Source organism: Canis aureus, chromosome 3, assembly GCF_053574225.1.
Source record: "Canis aureus isolate CA01 chromosome 3, VMU_Caureus_v.1.0, whole genome shotgun sequence".
Taxonomy (NCBI): domain Eukaryota; kingdom Metazoa; phylum Chordata; class Mammalia; order Carnivora; family Canidae; genus Canis; species Canis aureus.
In genome coordinates this window covers 73,013,688-73,033,060 of record NC_135613.1, presented here as the reverse complement: position 1 = coordinate 73,033,060, position 19,373 = coordinate 73,013,688, and positions in this window count along the sequence as shown.

Genomic DNA, 19,373 nt, shown 5'->3' with positions numbered 1-19,373 from the left:
AAAAAAGTCAAGGAGGTTGGGTTTGCTGTACAAGGCCTCACAGCTAGCCAGAGGCACAGCCAGGGTTTGAATTCCAAAGCCAGTATTCACCAAGCGTCTCGGGACGCTTTACAAAAACCCAGGTAACACCTGGAACCAGCATTTGTTTGCACACTTACTCCGTGACAGGAATTGTGCTGACCCCAGTGAGGGAAAAGCAAGGAATGAGGGAACCAAAGCTCACTGCTCCTCTTCCAACTCTGTGACCTGGGGTAACTGTGAATGGTTGTGAACAGATCTCAGCCTCATGGGCGTCAATATTCTTTTCTGTGCAATGGGAAATTAGTCCATGTGCTGCCAGGTGGGAGAGACTGGAAGGCCCTAATGCAGGTAAGGATGATTTTAGCTGTGAACTGAGGATTAGCAAGATGAAGACCATCCTGTCAGGGGCCAGATCTCAGGGAAACCCTGGGCAGCCAGACCTCAGGAAGAGGGCACCAAACCAGCAGGAAAAGAGGGAATAGATGGAGACCCTTCCTGGAGGAGAGCTCCAGAACCACTACTCTAGCAGATGGGGTGAGGACAAGGAGTCTGTGGACTTCCCTGGGGTGAGTACAGTCATCCTGTCCTCGGGTGAAGAAATGGAGGCCCAGCTTCCAGATGGTCACTTGGCCAGAGCAGAGAAGCAGTAAGTGGCAGTCGGACAGCCAATCTGTTTGATTCTGCCCCAGTCTGTAGTGGCCTTCTTCCAGGAGCCTAACACCCCCCAGGAAGAAGTTTCTGGAAGATGGGTGTCACCTCGCCACTGCACCCACCCCCGAACCTCTCCTGGCTACAGCTGAGAAAATGCATTTGCACTCCCCCCATGAAACTACTGGCTTTCTCCAGAAGGAAATGGGGTGCAGGAAGGAGACAAAGCTCTCACCTGAAGGCACATGGATTGTCCTTCCTTGAGACGGAGGCCCTACTGGCCTGTGCAGGGGGAGTGTAGGAAGAGAGGCCACAGGCCCTTCCTCTGAGAAGACTTGCCCAGCTCTGATGAAGAGCACGGCTGCCCCCAACCTCCTGCCCTGGACCTTGGCACTTGCCCTCTGATGCCAGTGTCCAGAGGGAGGGCACAGACTCATGGGCTGTGTGCCCTGCACCCACACATGCCTGTGTGCACGACCATGCCGAAAAGCCAGGGTGACTTATCCCCGTCCAGGTTTGCGCTCTGATTCTGCCTCCACTGGCTTAATCTCTCCAAGCTTCATTTTCCATCTTAAGAGAGAAGTGACCTAGCCGAGGGGACAGTTGAGCAGAGTCTGTGAGCTCTGTAGGCAGGCAGGTAGGCAAGCAGGTAGGCAGGCAGGTAAAGCACTTAGTGCTGGCTCAATGTGAGGAAACCGAGGCTGTTGTTAATAAGAGGCCCCACGGGAATGTGTGTGCACTACCCGTGAACGCCCACACGAGCATACAGGTGTGTGCATTCATACAGAGAGGCAGGAGGAGGCAGGGGTGAGGTCAGGGACTACCCTGCTTCACTGTCCTGTGGAAGGCATGGAGGGGACGTTTGTTCTCTGTGGCTCCAGGGCAGAGCTATCAGAGACGCTCCCCAATTCTCAGTCCCAGGCAGCAGACAGAGGTCGCGCTCCTTGCCCTTGGACGCGCTCAGCAGAGGCCTGCTGATGGTTTAGCACGTCCGTAGCTGTCTGCAGTTTACAGAGCGCTCCACCCAGGGTGCTTGGCACTGGCGATTTCCTTACACTTCTCAGTGTGAGGTTACCTTCAGCCCCATTATACAAACGGGGAATCTGAGACCTAAAGAGAAGAATCCTTTCCCAGAGATGCCCCACTAGTAAATAGCAACCAGAATTTGAACCCAGGTCTTTTGGAGGCATTATGTAGAGCCTTGGAGCCAGACATTGGTCCCAACCTCAGGCTTAAATGATAGGCATTCAAAATAGATGTATTTTGTCTATCTCTTAGCAATAATGCCATCAGGATCCAACTATGTTGTTGCAAATGTCAGATGTCCTCTTTTTAATGGATGAATAATATCCTATTGTGTGCATATATGTCACCATTTCTTCATCCATCCATTGATGGACAGTTGTTTCCATGTGTTGGCTATTGGAAATAATGTTTCTATGAACATGGGGATGCAGATATCTTTTCAAGTTTTGGGTTTTTTTAAAATATTTATTTTAGAGAGTGCAGGCAGGGGCAGAGGGAGAGAATCTCAAGCAGACTGCCCACTGAGCATAGAGCCCAATGCAGGGCTTGATCTCACAACCCTGAGATCGTGATCTGAGCTGAAATCAAGAGTTAGAAACTCAATCAACTGAGCCATCCAAGTACCCCTTAAGTTAGTGTTTTTACTTCTTTTGGTGTATTCCCAGAAATGGAATTGCTGGATCATACAGTAGTTATACCTGTATTTTTTTTTTTTTTGAGAACCCTTCATACTATTGTCCACAGTGGCTGCACCAACTTATGGTCCCACTAACAGTACACAAGGGTCCCTTTTCTCCACATCCAAACCAGTATTTGTTGTCTCTTGTCATTATGATGATGGCCATTCTAAAAGGTGTGAGGTGATATTTTGTTGTGGTTTTGATTTGCATTTCTCTGCTCATGAGAACATCCCTGATATTGAGTATCTTTTCAGTACCTGTTGGCCATTCCTTATAACTTCTTTGGGAAAGTGTCTATTCAGATCTTCAGCCTCTTTTTAATTGTACTATTTGGCTTTTTGCTGTTGAGTTGTAGGAGTTCTTTATATACTTTGGATGTTAACTCCTTATCAGATATATCATTTACAAATATCTTCTTCCTAATCCATAAATTGCCTTTTCACTTTGTTGACCGTATCCTTTGCTGCGCAGATTTTTAGCTTGATTTATTCTTTTTTTTAAGATTTTTTTAAAATTTATTTTTGAGAGAGAGAAAGAGAGTGCATGAGCAGGGGGAGGAGTAGAGGGAGAAGCAGACTCCCTGCTCAGCAGGCAGCCCGATGCAGAACTCGATCCCAGGACTCTAGGATCATGACCTGAGCCACAGATAGACAATCAACTGAACCACACAGGTACCCAGCTTGATTTATTCTTGATTTTTGTTACTTCTGCTTTAGGAGTCCTATTCAAAAAATTATTGCCAAGACTCATGTCAAGGAGCTTTTCCCCTATGTTTTCTTCTAGAGATTCCATGGTTTCAAGTCTTACATTTATATTTTTCAATTTTTTTTTGGAAAAAGATGAGGATAATTCTTTTTAGCTTAATTTCAGTGTGGTTAATATACATGTTATACTAGTTTCGGGTCAATGATATAGTGATCCAACACTTTCATACATCACTCAGAGCTCATCATGATAAATGTACTCTTAATCTGTTTCACCCATTTCACCCATCCTCCCACCCACCTCCCCCCTGGCAGCCATCAGTTTGTCCTCTAGAGTTAAGAGTCTGGTTTTGGGTTTGTCTCTTTTTTCTTTGTTTATTTATTTTGTTTCTTAACCATATATAAGTAAAATCCTATGGCATTTTTCTCTGATTTATTTCACTTAGCATTATACCATCTAGATCCATCCATGCTGTTATAAATGGCAAGATTTCATTCTTTTTTATGGCTGAGATCTATTTCACTGTATATATACTGCATCATCTTTATCCATCCATCTATTGATGGACACTTGGGCTGCTTCCATAATTTGACTATTGTTTGTAAGTAATGCTGCAATATACACAAGCATGCATATCTTTTCAAATTACTGTTTTCATATTCTTTGGGTAAGTACCCTCTAGCGGAATTACTGGACCATATGATTATTTTATTTTTAATGTTTTGAGGAAACTCCGTATTGTTTTTCACAGAGGCTACATCAGTTTGCATTCCCACCAACAGTGCTTGAGGCTTCCTTTTTCTCCACATTCTCACCAGCACTTGTTGTTTCCCATGGTTTTTATTTTAGCCATTCTGACAGGTATGAGGTAATATTGCATTGTGGTTTTGATTTCCCTGGTGATAAGTGATGTTGAGCATTTTTTCATGTGTCTGAGGGCCATCTGTATGTCTTTGGAGAAATGTCTGTTCGTGTCTTCTGCCCATTTTTATTTGGACTGTCTGGGTTTTTTGGGTGTTGACTTGTACAAGTTCTTTATATATTTTGGATACTAACCTTTTATCAGATATAACATTTGCAAATCTCTTCTCCCATTCAGTAGGCTGTCTTTTAGTTTTGTTGATTGTTTCCTTTGCTGTGCAGAAGTGTTCCATTTTGATGTAGCCCCAGTAGTTTATTTTAGCTTTTGTTTCCTTTGCCTCAGGAGACATATTTACAAAAAATGTTGATATGACTGATGTCAGAGAAATTACTGCCTCTTCTAGAATTTTTATGGTTTCAGGTGTCACATTTAGGTCTTTAATCCATTTTGAGTTTATTTTGTCTATGGTGTGAGAAAATGATCCAGTTCCATTCTTTGCATGTAGCTGTCCAGTTTTTCCAGCACCATTTGTTGAAGAGACTTTTTTCCCTTTACATATTCTTGCCTCCTTATTAAAGATTGACCATATAATCCTGGGTTTATTTCTGGGCTTTCTATTCGGTTCCATTAACCTCTGTGTCTATTGTTTGTGTGTGTGTGTGTGTGTGTGTGTGTGTGTCTATTGTTATGCCAGTATCATACAGTTTTGATTACTCCAGCTTTGTAGTATATTTTGATATCTGGGATCATGATCCCTTCCATTTTGTTCTTTTTGAAGATTGCTTTGGCTATTTGGGCTCTTTTGTGGTTCCATAAAACTTTTAAGATGATTTGTCCTAGTTCTGTGGGAAATGCTGTTGGTATTTTTGTAGAGATTGCACTAAGTCTGTAGATTGCTCTGGGTAGTATGGACATTTTAACAATATGCTTCCAATCTATGAGCATAGATTCTCTTTCCATTCATTTGTGTTGTCTTCAGTTTCATCAAGATTTTATAGTTTTCAGAGTACAACTATTTCCTCTCCTTAGTTAAGTTTGTTCCTGTGCATTTTATTATTATTGGTCAGTTATAAATAGAATTGTTTTCTTAATTTCTCTTTCCACTACTTCATTAGTGTATAGAAATGCAATGAATTTCTGTATATTGATTTTGTATTCTTCAGTCTTACTGAATTGACTCCTGAGCTCTAATAGTTTTTTGGTGGAGTTTTAGGGTTTTCTATGTCTACTATCATATCATCTACAAATAATGAAAGTTTTTCTTCCTTCTCCCCAATTTGGATGCCTTTTATTTCTTTGTCTGATTGCTGTGGCTAGGTCTTGTAGTACTATATTGAATAAAAGTGCCTAGAGTGAACATTCTTGTTTTTTTCCTGATCTTAAAGGGAAAACCTCAGTTTTTCCTCATTGAGTATGATTTTAGGTGTGGGTTCTCATATATGGCCTTTATTATGTTGAGGTATGTTCCCTCTAAATCCACTTTGTTGAGAGTTTTGTTCATGAAGGGATGAATTTTGCCAAATGCTTTTTATGCATTTATTGAAATGATCATATGATTTTTACACTTCATTTTGTTAATGTGGCATATCACGTTGGTAGATTTGCAAATATTGAACCATTCCTGCATTCCCCACAATAAATCTCATTGGATGATTTGTTTGCTATAGCTTTATAGTTTAGCTTGAAATCAAGAAATATGATGCCTCCTGTTTTGTTCTTTATAGGGATTGCTCGGGCTATTCAGGAGTTTTTGTGGTTTCATATAAATTTTAAGATTTTTTTTCTACTTCTGTAAAAAAAAATGTTATTGGAATCTTGACAGGGATTACAATGAATCTATAGATGGCTTTGGGTAGTATTGACATTTTAAGATTAATTCTTCCAAACCATGAACATGGAATAACTTTCCATTTATTTGTGTGTCTTCTTTGATTTCTTTCATCAATGTCTTATAGTATTCAGAGTAGAGATTTTTTTCACCTCCTTGGTTAAGTTTATTGCTAAATATTTTATTGTTTCAATGCTATTGTAAATGGGTCACTTTCTTTATTTCTTTGTCACAGAATTTGTTGTTAGTATATAGAAATGCTACTGATTTTTATGTTAATTTTGTATCCTGCAACTTAACTGAATTTATTGGGTAGATCTAACAGGGTTTTTTGTTGTTTTTTTTTGTTTGTTTGTTTGTTTTTGGTGGAGTCATTAGGGTTTTCTCTGTATAAAATCATGCCATCTGCAAAAAGGGACAGTTTTACCTCTTCTTTAACAATGCTGGTGCCTTTTCTTTTTCTTTTTCATGCCTAATGACTCTGACAAGGACTTCCAGTGCTATATTTAAGAGGAGTGGTGAAGTGAGCACCCTGTCTTATTCCTGATCTTAGAGGAAAAGCTTTGAACCTTTCAACATTGAGTAAGATGTTAGCTATGGGCTTATCATATACAGCCTTATAGGTGCATTCCTTTCCTACCGAATTTATTACAAACAGTTGTTAAATTCTGCCAAATGCTTTTTCTGCATTTAATAAGATGATTGTATGACTTTTTTTTCTTTATTAATGTGAGGCATCACATTGATTTGCATATGTTGAACCATCCTTGCATCTCAGACATAAATTGTGCTTGATTATGGTGAGTAATCCTTTTAGTGTGCTGCTGAATTGTTTCCTAGTATTTTATTGAGAATTTTTACATCTATATTCATTGACGATATTGATCTATAGTTTTCTGATAATATCTTTTTCTGGCTTTTTTTTTTTTTTTGAGTTGGAGAATGATTGGCGTTAATTCTTTACTTTTTGAAAGATTTTATTTGAGAGAGCATGCATGTACATGCATGCATGAGTGAGGGGGAGGGGCAGAAGGAGAGGGAGAAGCAGACTCCCCACTGAACAGGGAGCCTGATGTGGGGCTCTTTCCCAGGACCCTAAAATCATGATCTAAGGTGAAGGCAGACACTTAACCAGCTAAGCCATCCAGGCACCCCCTGACATTAATTCTTTAAATGTTTGATAAAATTCACCAGTGAAGTCATCTGGCCTTGGCTTTTCATCATTGGGAGATTTTTGTTGTTGTTGTTGTTACTGATTTAATCTCCTTTCTAGTGATTAGCTGTGCAGACATTTATTTCTTCCTGATTCAGTCTTGGCAGTCTGTACATTTCTAGAACTTTTCCATTTCTTCTTGGTTGCCCAGATTGTTGGTGTATAGTTACTCAAAATTGCCTCTTACAATCTTTGTATTTCTGTGGTGTTAGTTTATAATTTTGTTCATTAAGGTTCTCTCTCTCTTTCCTGAGGTAGTCTAGCTAAAGGTTTGTCAATTTTGTTTATCTTCTCAAAGAACCAACTCTTAGTTTGGTTAATCTTTTCTATTGTTTTTCTGCTTCTGTTTCATTTATTTCTACTCCAGTCTTTATTATTACCTTCTTTCTGCTAACTTTGGGCTAGTTTGTTGTTTAGTTCCTTACAGGTGTAGATCTAGGTTGTTTATGTATGAGCTTTCTTGCTTCTTAATATAGAAACTTATTGCTATGAACTTTTCTCATAAAACTGCTTTTGCTGCATCCTATAAGTTTAGGTATGTTGTTTACATTTTTGTTTTAAGATACTTTTTTATTTCCTGTTTAATTTCTTCTTTGATGCATTGTTCAGGAGAGTGTTGTTTAATTTCCATGTATTCATGAATTTTCCAGTTCTCCTCGTTATTGATTTCTAGTTTCATACCTCTGTGGTAAGAGAATATATTTGGTATGATTTCAGTCCTCTTGAATTTGCTAAGATTTGTTTTGCAGCCTAACGTATCACCTGTCTTGGAAAATGTTCTCTGTGCACTGGAGAAGAATGTGTATTCTGCTGTTGGATAGAATGTTATGTGTATGTCTGCTAGATCCATTTGGTATATAGTGTTCAATCTGCTGACTCTTTATTGATTCTCTGTCTGGATGATTTATCCATTGTTTAGAGTGGGGCATCAAGGTCCCCATTTATTATTGTGCCACTCCTTATTTCTCCTTATAGCTCTTAGTTTTTGCTTTATGTATTTAGATGCTCTGATGCTGAGCACATCTATTGTGTCTTCTTGATATATTGACTCCTTTGTCAATATATGATGATCTTGTCATCTTGACCATTTTTGTATCTATTTCATCCAATATACATATAGCTACCCTTGCCTATTGGGGGGTTACAATTTCTTGAAATATTTTTTCCATCCATTCACTCTCAGTTTGTGTACCTTTAAAGCCAAAATGAGTTTCTTGTAGGCAGCATATCATTGGACCTTGTTTTTTTTGTCTATTTATCTAGTCATCCATTCTCTGACTTTTGACTGCAGAGTTTTATCTGTTTCCATTTAAAGTAATCATTGACAGTAAGGACTTACTAATGCCATTTTGTTCAACGTTTCTTATTTTTTTTTTACCCTGCTTTTTAGTTGTTTTGAAGTTTTTTACGTCTTGTATTAATATGCTTTGACTTCTTTGTCATGATCTTTTGTGTAATTATAGCTCTTCTCTTGGGGATATCATAAGGCTTACATAAAATATCTTAAAAGTATAATATCATATTTTTTAAAAAGATTTTATTCATTTATTCATGAGAGACACTGAGAGAGAGAGGCACAGACACAGGCAGAGGGAGAAGCAGGCTCCATGCAGGGAGTCCGACATGGGACTCGATCTCGGGTCCCCAGAATCAGGCCTTGGGCTGAAGGCAGCGCTAAACTGCTGAGCCACCCAGGCTTCCCTATAATATCCTATTTTAAACTAATGACAACTTCAATAGAATTTCTAAGCTTTACATTTTTCTCTCCTCCTCACATTTTAGGTCATTCATGTTACAAGTTATATATTCTTTATATCATGTAACTAATAACAGATTATCATTATAGTTATTTTTGCTAATTTGTTTCTTTTTATTTTTTATTGAAGAACACTTGATGCACAATATTACATTAGTTTAGGTGTACAACATCATGATTCAACAAGTCTATATATTATGCTATGCTCACCACAAGTGAAGCTACTGTCTATCACCATACAACACTACTACAATAACACTATTCCCTAGGATATACCTTTTATCCTTGTGACATATTCCATAAATGGAAGTCTTTATCTCCCATTCCCCTTCACCTATTTTCCCCACCACCACCCTCCCCTCTGGCAACCATCAGTGTGTTCTCTGTATTTATGGGTCTTTTTCTGCTATTTGTTTGTTTATTCATTTGTTTTGTTGCTTAGATTCCACAAATGAAATCATATGGTATTTGTCTTTCTCTGACTTATTCCATTTAGCATAATACCCTCTAAGTCTACCGATGTTGCAAATGGCAAGATTTCATTCTTTTTTATGGCTAATATTTCATTATATATAATACCACACATTCATTACCCATACTTCTATTGATGGGCACTTGGGTTGCTCCTATATCTTGGCTATTGTAAATACTGCTGTAAATAAACAGAGGGGTGCACATATCTTTTTGAATTAGTGTTTTGTTTTCTTTGAAGAAATATCCAATAGTGGAAGTACTAGATTACATGGCATTTCCATTTTTAATTTTTTGAGGAAACTCCATACTGTTTTACACAGTGACTGCACCAATTTACCTTCCCATCAACAGTACACAGGTTTTCCTTTTTCCACATCCTTGCCAACACTTGTTATTTCTTATCTTTTTGATTTAAGCTATTCTGATGGGTGTAAGGTAATATCTTATAGCATTTTCCTGATGATTAGTGATGCTAAACATTTTTTTCATGTGTCTGTTGGCCATTTGTATGTCATCTTTCAGAAAATGTCTATTCAGATCCTCTGCCCACTTTTTTTAAGATTTTATTTATTTATTCATGAGAGACACAGACACAGACACAGAGGCAAAGAGAGAAGCAGGCTGCCTGAGGGGAGATCAATGCGGGACCCAATCCTGGGACCGTGGGATCACGCCCTGACCTGAAGGCAGATGCCCAACCACTGAAGCATCCAGGCATCCCCTCTGCCCACTTTTTGATTGTAATATTCAGGGGGAGTTGGTGTTGAGTTGTATAAGTTTTTTATGTATTTTGGATATTAATCCCTATTGGATATATCATTTGCAAAATTTCTTAGCCCATTTAGTTGGTTATCTTTTCATTTTGTTGATGGTTTCCTATGCGATGCAAAAGATTTTTTATTTTGGTGTATCCCAATTGTTTCTTTTTGCTTTTCTTTCCCCTGCCTGAGGAGATATATCTACAGAAATGTTTCTTAGTCAAAAAAAATTACCGTCTGTTTTCTTCAAGGAGTTTTATGATTTCCTGTCTCATAGTTAGGTCTTTACTCCATTTGAGTTTATTTTTCTGTATGGTGTAAGAAAGTGGTCCAGTATCATTCTTTTGTAGCTGTCCAGCTCTCCACCATTTATTGAAAAGACTGTCTTTTTTCCATTGTATATTCTTGCATTCTTTGTTGTAGATTAATTGACCACATAATTGTGGGTTTATTTCCAAATTCTATTTGTTCCATTGATCTATGTGTCTATTTTTGTCAGCACCATAGTGTTTTGATTTCTACAGCTTTGTAATATAGTTCAAAATCTGGGAATGTGATACCTTCAGCTTCTTCTTCTTAAGATTGCTTTGGCTATTTGGGGTCTTTTGTGGCTCCATATACATCTTAGTATTATCTATTCTAGTATTGTTAAAAATGCTGTTGGTATTTTGATAGGGATGGCATTAAATCTATAGATGGCTTTGGGTAGTATGGACATTTTAACAGTATTCTTCCAATTCATAAGTGTATAATATCTTTGCATTTGTGTCATCTTTGATTTCTTCCATCAATGTCTCATAGTTTTCAGAATATAGGTCTTCTACCCCACACACACACACCTTGGTTACATTTATTCCTAAGTATTTTATTCTTTCTGGTGCAGTTATATAAGTGGAATTGTTTTTTCTTTTTCTTTTTTTATTTTTTATTGGTGTTCAATTTACTAACATACAGAATAACCCCCAGTGCCCGTCACCCATTCACTCCCACCCCCCGCCCTCCTCCCCTTCCAACACCCCTAGTTCGTTTCCCAGAGTTAGCAGTCTTTACGTTCTGTCTCCCTTTCTGATATTTCCCACACATTTCTTCCCCCTTCCCTTATATTCCCTTTCACTATTATTTATATTCCCCAAATGAATGAGAACATATAATGTTTGTCCTTCTCCGACTGGCTTACTTCACTCAGCATAATACCCTCCAGTTCCATCCACGTTGAAGCAAATGGTGGGTATTTGTCATTTCTAATAGCTGAGTAATATTTCATTGTATACATAAACCACATCTTCTTTATCCATTCACCTTTCGTTGGACACCGAGGCTCCTTCCACAGTTTGGCTATCGTGGCCATTGCTGCTATAAACATCGGGGTGCAGGTGTCCCGGCGTTTCACTGCATCTGTATCTTTGGGGTAAATCCCCAGCAGTGCAATTGCTGGGTCGTAGGGCAGGTCTATTTTTAACTCTTTGAGGAACCTCCACACAGTTTTCCAGAGTGGCTGCACCAGTTCACATTCCCACCAACAGTGTAAGAGGGTTCCCTTTTCTCCGCATCCTCTCCAACATTTGTTGTTTCCTGCCTTGTTAATTTGCCCCATTCTCACTGGTGTGAGGTGGTATCTCATTGTGGTTTTGATTTGTATTTCCCTGATGGCAAGTGATGCAGAGCATTTTCTCATGTGCATGTTGGCCATGTCTATGTCTTCCTCTGTGAGATTTCTGTTCATGTCTTTTGCCCATTTCATGATTGGATTGTTTGTTTCTTTGGTGTTGAGTTTAATAAGTTCTTTATAGATCTTGGAAACTAGCCCTTTATCTGATACGTCATTTGCAAATATCTTCTCCCATTCTGTAGGTTGTCTTTGAGTTTTGTTGACTGTATCCTTTGCTGTGCAAAAGCTTCTTATCTTGATGAAGTCCCAATAGTTCATTTTTGCTTTTGTTTCTTTTGCCTTCGTGGATGTATCTTGCAAGAAGTTACTATGGCCGAGTTCAAAAAGGGTGTTGCCTGTGTTCTTCTCTAGGATTTTGATGGAATCTTGTCTCACATTTAGATCTTTCATCCATTTTGAGTTTATCTTTGTGTATGGTGAAAGAGAGTGGTCTAGTTTCATTCTTCTGCATGTGGATGTCCAATTTTCCCAGCACCATTTATTGAAGAGACTGTCTTTCTTCCAATGGATAGTCTTTCCTCCTTTATCGAATATTAGTTGCCCATAAAGTTCAGGGTCCACTTCTGGATTCTCTATTCTGTTCCACTGATCTATGTGTCTGTTTTTGTGCCAGTACCACACTGTCTTGATGACCACAGCTTTGTAGTACAACCTGAAATCTGGCATTGTGATGCCCCCAGATATGGTTTTCTTTTTTAAAATTCCCCTGGCTATTCGGGGTCTTTTCTGATTCCACACAAATCTTAAAAAAATTTGTTCTAACTCTCTGAAGAAAGTCCATGGTATTTTGATAGGGATTGCATTAAACGTGTATATTGCCCTGGGTAACATTGACATTTTCACAGTATTAATTCTGCCAATCCATGAGCATGGAATATTTTTCCATCTCTTTGTGTCTTCCTCAATTTCTTTCAGAAGTGTTCTATAGTTTTGAGGGTATAGATCCTTTACATCTTTGGTTAGGTTTATTCCTAGGTATCTTATGCTTTTGGGTGCAATTGTAAATGGGATTGACTCCTTAATTTCTCTTTGTTCAGTCTCATTGTTAGTGTATAGAAATGCCACTGACTTCTGGGCATTGATTTTGTATCCTGCCACGCTACCGAATTGCTGTATGAGTTCTAGCAATCTTGGGGTGGAGACTTTTGGGTTTTCTATGTAGAGTATCATGTCATCGGCGAAGAGGGAGAGTTTGACTTCTTCTTTGCCAATTTGAATGCCTTTAATGTCTTTTTGTTGTCTGATTGCTGAGGCTAGGACTTCCAGTACTATGTTGAACAGCAGTGGTGAGAGTGGACATCCCTGTCTTGTTCCTGATCTTAGGGGAAAGGCTCCCAGTGCTTCCCCATTGAGAATGATATTTGCTGTGGGCTTTTCATAGATGGCTTTTAAGATGTCGAGGAATGTTCCCTCTATCCCTACACTCTGAAGAGTTTTGATCAGGAATGGATGCTGTATTTTGTCAAATGCTTTCTCTGCATCCAATGAGAGGATCATATGGTTCTTGGTTTTTCTCTTGCTGATATGATGAATCACATTGATTGTTTTACGGGTGTTGAACCAGCCTTGTGTCCCAGGGATAAATCCTACTTGGTCATGGTGAATAATTTTTTTAATGTACTGTTGGATCCTATTGGCCAGTATCTTGTTGAGAATTTTTGCACCCATGTTCATCAGGGATATTGGTCTGTAATTCTCCTTTTTGGTGGGGTCTTTGTCTGGTTTTGGAATTAAGGTGATGCTGGCCTCATAGAACGAATTTGGAAGTACTCCATCTCTTTCTATCTTTCCAAACAGCTTTAGGAGAATAGGTATGATTTCTTCTTTAAACGTTTGATAGAATTCCCCTGGGAAGCCATCTGGCCCTGGACTCTTGTGTCTTGGGAGGTTTTTGATGACTGCTTCAATTTCCTCCCTGGTTATTGGCCTGTTCAGGTTTTCTATTTCTTCCTGTTCCAGTTTTGGTAGTTTGTGGCTTTCCAGGAATGCGTCCATTTCTTCTAGATTGCCTAATTTATTGGCGTATAGCTGTTCATAATATGTTTTTAAAATCGTTTGTATTTCCTTGGTGTTGGTAGTGATCTCTCCTTTCTCATTCATGATTTTATTAATTTGGGTCTTCTCTCTCTTCTTTTTAATAAGGCTGGCTAATGGTTTATCTATCTTGTTAATTCTTTCAAAGAACCAACTCCTGGTTTTGTTGATCTGTTCCACAGTTCTTCTGGTCTCGATTTCATTGAGTTCTGCTCGAATCTTTATTAACTCCCTTCTTCTCTTGGGTGTAGGATCTATTTGCTGTTTTTTCTCTAGCTCCTTTATGTGTAAGGTTAGCTTTTGTATTTGAGTTCTTTCCAGTTTTTGAATGGATGCTTGTATTGCGATGTATTTCCCCCTTAGGACTGCTTTTGCTGCATCCCAAAGATTTTGAACGGTTGTATCTTCATTCTAATTAGTTTCCATGAATCTTTTTAATTCTTCCTTAATTTCCTGGTTGACCCTTTTATCTTTTAGCAGGATGGTCCTTAACCTCCATGTGTTTGAGGTCCTTCCAAACTTCTTGTTGTGATTTAGTTCTAATTTCAAGGCATTATGGTCTGAGAATATGCAGGGGACAATCCCAATCTTTTGGTATCGGTTCAGACCCGATTTGTGACCCAATATGTGGTCTATTCTGGAGAAAGTTCCATGTGCGCTTGAGAAGAATGTGTATTCAGTTGAGTTTGGATGTAAAGTTCTGTAGATATCTGTGAAATCCATCTGGTCCAGTGTATCATTTAAAGCTCTCGTTTCTTTGGAGATGTTGTGCTTAGAAGACCTATCGAGTATAGAAAGAGCTAGATTGAAGTCACCAAGTATAAGTGTATTATTATCTAAGTATTTCTTCACTTTGGTTAATAATTGATTTATATATTTGGCAGCTCCCACATTCGGGGCATATATATTGAGGATTGTTAAGTCCTCTTGTTGAATAGATCCTTTAAGTATGAGATAGTGTCCCTCTTCATCTCTCACTACAGTCTTTGGGGTAAATTTTAGTTTATCTGATATAAGGATGGCTACCCCTGCTTTCTTTTGAGGACCATTCGAATGGTAAATGGTTCTCCAACCTTTTATTTTCAGGCTGTAGGTGTCCTTCTGTCTAAAATGAGTCTCTTGTAGACAGCAAATAGATGGGTCCTGCTTTTTTATCCAGTCTGAAACCCTGCGCCTTTTGATGGGGTCATTAAGCCCGTTCACATTCAGAGTTACTATTGAGAGATATGAGTTTAGTGTCATCATGTTATCTATTCAGTCCTTGTTTTTGTGGACTGTTCCACTGAACTTCTTCTTAAAGGGGAATTTTAAGAGTCCCCCTTAAAATTTCTTGCAGAGCTGGTTTGGAGGTCACATATTCTTTTAGTTGCTGCCTGTCTTGGAAGCTCTTTATCTCTCCTTCCATTTTGAATGAGAGCCTTGCTGGATAAAGTATTCTTGGTTGCATGTTCTTTTCATTTAGGACCCTGAATATATCCTGCCAGCCCTTTCTGGCCTGCCAGGTCTCTGTGGAGAGGTCTGCTGTTACCCTAATACTCCTCCCCATAAAAGTCAGGGATTTCTTGTCTCTTGCTGCTTTAAGGATCATCTCTTTATCTTTGGAATTTGCAAGCTTCACTATTAAATGTCGAGGTGTTGAACGGTTTTTATTGATTTTAGGGGGGGATCTCTCTATTTCCTGGATCTGAATGCCTGTTTCCCTTCCCAGATTAGGAAAGTTTTCAGCTAGAATTTGTTCAAATACATATTCTGGCCCTCTGTCCCTTTCGGCGCCCTCGGGAACCCCAATTAAACGTAGGTTTTTCTTTCTCAGGCTGTCGTTTATTTCCCTTAATCTATCCTCATGGTCTTTTAATTTTTTGTCTCTTTTTTTCCTCAGTTTCCCTCTTTGCTATCAACTTGTCTTCTATGTCACTCACTCGTTCTTCCACCTCGTTAACCCTCGTCGTTAGGACTTCTAGTTTGGATTGCATCTCATTCAATTGATTTTTAATTTCTGCCTGATTAGCTCTAAATTCTGCAGTCATGAAGTCTCTTGAGTCCTTTATACTTTTTTCTAGAGCCACCAGTAGCTGTATAATAGTGCTTCTGAATTGGCTTTCTGACATTGAATTGTAATCCAGATTTTGTAACTCTGTGGGAGAGAGGACTGTTTCTGATTCTTTCTTTTGAGGTGAGGTGTTCCTTCTAGTCATTTTGCTCAGTGCAGAGTGGCCAAAAGCAAGTTGTATTGGGAAAAAGAGAAAAAGAGAGGAGAGAAAGAAGGAAAGAAAAGAGAAAGAGAAAAAAAAGGGAAGAAAAAAAAAACGAAAAAAAAACGAAAAAAAAAAGAAGAAAAAGAGAAAGAAAAAGAAAGGAGAAAAAAAGGGGGTGGAGGAAGGAAACAAATCAAAAAGCAAAACAAAAAAAAAAAAAAAAAGAACCACGGGGCAGTATCTTTTGATTCTGTGTACTTTTAAGTCCCTTGGCTTCTCCTGGAAGTTGTCAGTCTAGCTGGTGTTCTGGGGGAGGGGCCTGTTGTGCTGATTTTCAGGTGTTAGCAGTTGGGGGAGCTGCTGTGCCCCTGCCTGGTGCAGGGCTCAGTGGGGGTTGTTTATCCCTTGAGGCCACAGGAGGAACAGCCCCAGTGGCGGGGCCAGCTCTGCAGCCCTGGATTCAGCCCCCGCAGGAACTCTGGAGCTCTCCGTCTGCAGGGCCTGGAGGCTCCGGGGCGGGGCCGCTGATCCGCTCAGCTCGGGGCAGGAGCGTCCTCGCTGTCCTGGGCCCTCCCGGCCTCTGCCTGTCCCGGGGGAGGCGGGATCCTGGGCTGTGTCCCGGCGCCCTGTGCTCCGGAGCCTGCGCTGTTGGATTCGCGCTCCCGGGCCGCGCAACCCCCTCCGCGGAGCTGCCGCCCGAGCCCCTCCGAGCTGCTCCTGGAACCGCGCAGCCCCCTCCGCACGGAGCCTCTTCCTCTGCCCGAGCCCCTCCGAGCTGCTCCCGGGGCCGTGCAGCCCCCTCCGCGGAGCCGCCGCCCGAGCCCCTTCAGCTGCTCCGGGTCCCGCCGGGTCCTGCAGTGCGCGCTGCAGCCCTTAGGGAGCTCGGCGCACTCTCCTGGGCGCGCAGTTGCTCTGTTACTGTCCCGGGGAACCCGAGGGCATCCCCGCCCTCCTGGGTCCTGCTCCAACTCCCTGGGAGCCCCTTTCCGCCCGGGAAGGTCGGTGCAGCTCCTGCTTCTCCGGGACGGGGCTCTCCTGTCCTGGGGACACTCGCCCCAGCCTCAGCCCGGCTCCTCGCGGGGCCCCTCCCCCTTGGACGCCTTTGTTTCTTTACTTCTTTTTCCCCGTCTTCCTACCTTGATAGAAGCTCGAACTGTTCTCACTGTAGCATTCCAGCTGGTCTCTCTTTAATTCTCAGGCCGAATTCATAGATTTTCAGGATGATTGGAAGGTTTTCTAGGTAATTTGGTGGAGACAGGTGATTTGGAGACCCTACTCTTCCGCCATCTTGCTCCTCCCCCCCCCCCCCCCAAGAACAATTTTCAAGACCATTAATGGATGGATCTTCAGTCAAGGAGTATCCATTGGACTCCTAATGTGTACTGGGCATTGGAGATTCGGAATTGTTTTTTCTTAATCTCTCTTTCTGCTGCTTCATTTCTAGTGTATAGAAATTCAACCCATTTGTGTGTATTACTGTGTATTATTACTTCTAATAGTATTTTGGTGGAGTTTTAGGGTTTTCTATGTATAGTACTATATCATGTGCAAATAGTGAAATTTTAACTTCTTCCTTAACAATTTAGATGCCTCTATTTCTTTTTTCTTGTCTGATTGCTGTGGCTAGGACTTCTAGTATTATATTGAATGAAAGTGCCTAGAGAGCACATCCTTGTCTTTTTCCTGATCTTAAAGGGAAAACTGTCCGTTTTTCCCCATTGAGTATGATATTAACTGTGGATTCTCATATATGGCCTTTATTATGTTGAGGTATGTTCCCTCTAAACCTACTTTGTTGAGAGTTTTGATCATGAAAGAATGTTGAACTTTGCTAAATGCTTTTTATGCATCTATTGAGATGATCATATGATTTTTATGCTTCATTTTGTTAATGTGGCATATCACATTGGTAGATTTGCAAACATTGAGCTGTCTTTGCATTCCCAATAAATCTTACTTGATGATGGTGAATGATCCCTTTAATGTATTGAGGATGTGGTTTTCTAACTTTTGTTGTGGGAATTTTGCATCTGCGTTTATCAGAAATATTGGCCTGTAGTTTTCCTTCTTTCTTCCTTTCTTTTCTTTCATTGCTTCAGTATTTTTGTCTGGTTTTGGTATCAAGGAAATGCTAGCATTGTAGGATGTACTTGGAAGCTTCCTTTCCTCTTCTATTTTTTGGAATAGTTTGAGAAGAATAGGTATTAACTCTTCTTTAAATATTTGATAGAATTCACCTGTGTATCCAATCTGTTCCTGAACTTTTGTTTGCTGGGAGTTTTTTATTATTATTATTATTACAAATTCAATCTCATTACTAGTAATTGATCCGTTCTGTTTTTTTCTATTCCTTCCTGGTTCAGTTTTGGGAAGTTATAGGTTTCTAGGAATTTATTCATTTCTTCTATGTTGTCCAAATTGTTGACACATAATTTCCTATAGTTGTTTCTTATAATCCATTGGGTTTCTGTGGCGTTAGTTGTTACTTCTCCTCTTCCTTTTCTGATTTTATTTATCAGGGTCCTCTCTTGTTTTCTTGATGACTCTTTCTAAAGGTTCATCAATTTTGGTTATCTTGTCAAAGAACCAAATCTTGGTTTCTTTTATCTTTTTTTAAAACTATTGTATTTCTTTCTACTCTGATTTTTATTTTCTTCCTTCTACTAATATTAGGCCTTGATTGTTCTTCTTTTTCTAGATCCTTTAGATGTAAGGTTAGATTATTTGTGATTTTCCTTGTGGTTGTTATTTTTGTGGTAGGCATGTATTGCTATAAATTTCCTTCTTAAAACTAATTTCTCTGTGTCTCAAAGATTTTGGACCATTATATTTTCATTTGTCTCCATGTATTTTTTAAGTTTCCTCTTTCTTTGACACATTGGTTGCTTAGCAGTATCTTGTTTAGCCTCCATTTTTTTTTCTGTTTTTCCAATTGTTTTCTTATTATTGATTTCTAATTTCATATCCTCGTGGTCAGAAAAGATGCATGACATGATTTGAACTTTCTGAAATGTATTGAGACTTGTTTCATGGCCTAACATGTGATCTATCCTGGAGAATGTTCCATATGGACTTGACTGTGTATTTTGTTGTTTTTAGATGGAATGTTCTGCATGTATCTGTTAAATCCATCTGGTCCATTGTGTCAAAGATACTGTTTCTTTATTGGTTCTCTGCATGGTTGATCTAGCAATTGATGTATGTGGGGTGTTAAAGTTTCCTATTATTGTATTAGTGTCAATTTCTCCCTTTTTGTCTATGAACATTTATTTTATGTATTTAGGTACTCCAATTTGGGGTATATACATGTTTACAATTTTAATATCTTGTTGGACTGACCCTTTCTCTTTATGCAGTGCCCTTCTGTGTCTCTCATTACAGTCTTTGTTTTAAAGACTATTTTGTCTGATATAAGAATGCTACCCAGCTTTATTTTTTTCCCTCATTTCCATTTGCATGGAATATCTTTTTCCATACTTTTGCTTTCAGTGTGTGTGTGTGTGT